This window comes from Octopus bimaculoides, chromosome 1, assembly GCF_001194135.2.
Source record: "Octopus bimaculoides isolate UCB-OBI-ISO-001 chromosome 1, ASM119413v2, whole genome shotgun sequence".
In the NCBI taxonomy this organism is placed as follows: Eukaryota; Metazoa; Mollusca; class Cephalopoda; order Octopoda; family Octopodidae; genus Octopus; species Octopus bimaculoides.
In genome coordinates, this window is record NC_068981.1 from 86927049 (window position 1) to 86928906 (window position 1858).

The following is a 1858-nucleotide window of genomic DNA, read 5'->3' on the forward strand; positions in this document are numbered from 1 at the left end:
ATATATATATATATATATACACGACGGGCTTCTTTCAGTTTCCGTCTACCAAATCCACTCACAAGGATTTGGTCGGCCCGAGACTATAGTAGAAGACACTTGCTCAAGGTATCACACAGTGGGAGTGAACCCAGGACCATGTGGTTGGGAAGCAAACTTCTTTTATACATATTTAATGTATATATCTATGTATATACGTGTATGTATATGAGTGTTATATATTAACGGTAGATTTTCATGTGAATGTTATTCAATTGATACTTATAACTTTAATTAGAACCCTCTGAGAAAACTGAAAGATTTATTTCTTACGTTCCAAACATTTTACCTGTTGCTCAACACTTGGTTTTCATTACCTCCTCACTCAACTTGATTTTAAACGTTAATTCCCTTTTCCTAAAACTAACAGGAACTTTTTAATTATTAATTCTTTTTTTTTTTTTTGTTCACTTACAGCATTCAGTACATCACCTTTTAACTTAATTATCGGAATTATTTCCCATAGCTCATTCACTTTTAATTATGCAGCTTTAAAGTGGCCAAAAGTTATTCGTAAATCTTTTCTATATGTAAAAATGTATCAAATGATCTATAGGCTGGGTTAAACTATACTGTGCCGATGAGGTCTAACAGATTGAAACAAGTGCGCGTTGTCCCTTGCGTATAAACAAAGATTAAACTCTTTTTTTTTTGGGGGGGGGGGCCCAAGCATGTAAATTAACCCTAATTTTAAAAAATTCTCTCGCCTATTTTTTAAAGAATTGCTGACAACTACTGCTATTTTTTGTTACTTCTGCAATTCAATTAAGTAACAATTTTTGCATATACTCTATGTATGTATGTATGTACGTATGTATCTATCTATCTATCTATCTATCTATCTATCAATTCATCTATCTGTGTGTGTGTGTGTGTGTGTGTGTGTGTGTGTGTGTGTGTGTGTGTGTGTGTGTGTGTGTGTGTCTGTGTGTGTGTTTAATGAAACTCGGTTTCAAATTTAGATAAAAATATAGAGTTACATTTTGAATTTCTAAAATATTTTGTACATTTGTCACTACTTCACTTGCAGATTGAATTTACAGAACAAAAGCTAATCTTTTTTCTTTTTCTAAAAACCAGGTTTCCATACTATTAGTTAAACACTTAGTAAAATAAGCAACTGTGCCGATGAATATATGTAATATATTTATTATTTAAGGAGGCGAGTTGGCACAATCGCTAGCACGCCGGCCTTTTTGCTTAGCAGCATTTTGTCCGTCTTTACGATCTGAGTTTAAATTCAGTCAAGGTCCACTTTGTCTTTCATCTTTCCAGAGTCGATAAAATAAATACCAGTTGAGCATTGGGATCGATGTAATCGTTTTACCCTCTGGCTTGAAATTGCCGTCTTTGCACTAAAATTTGAAACCGTTATGTATTTATAATTTGGATTAAGACAGATACGTTTGCGTCGTCGGATAGTTGACCTCCACAAGAGTACATGGTTTTGTTTTCAGTTCCAAAGAACTACATCAGGCCTATTGTCTTTGAATTTAGTGAAAGCTTTGATGGAAACGTTCAGCCGACATTTCTAATGTTGGAGAGTATGGAAATATTCAACATCAGAAATGCTTATTCATTTTAATGTTTGTTTCAAGGGAGTCCTTCCTACGGATGGAATTATATAATTATATATTCTTTTCTACTCTAGGCACAAAGCCCGAAATTTTGGAGGAGGGGGGGCCAATCGATTAGATCGACTCCAGCGCGCAACTGGTACTTAATTTATCGACCCTGAAAGGATGAAAGGCAAAGTTGACCCCGGCGGAATTTGAACTAAGAATGTAAAGACAGACGAAATACCGCTAAGCATTTCGCC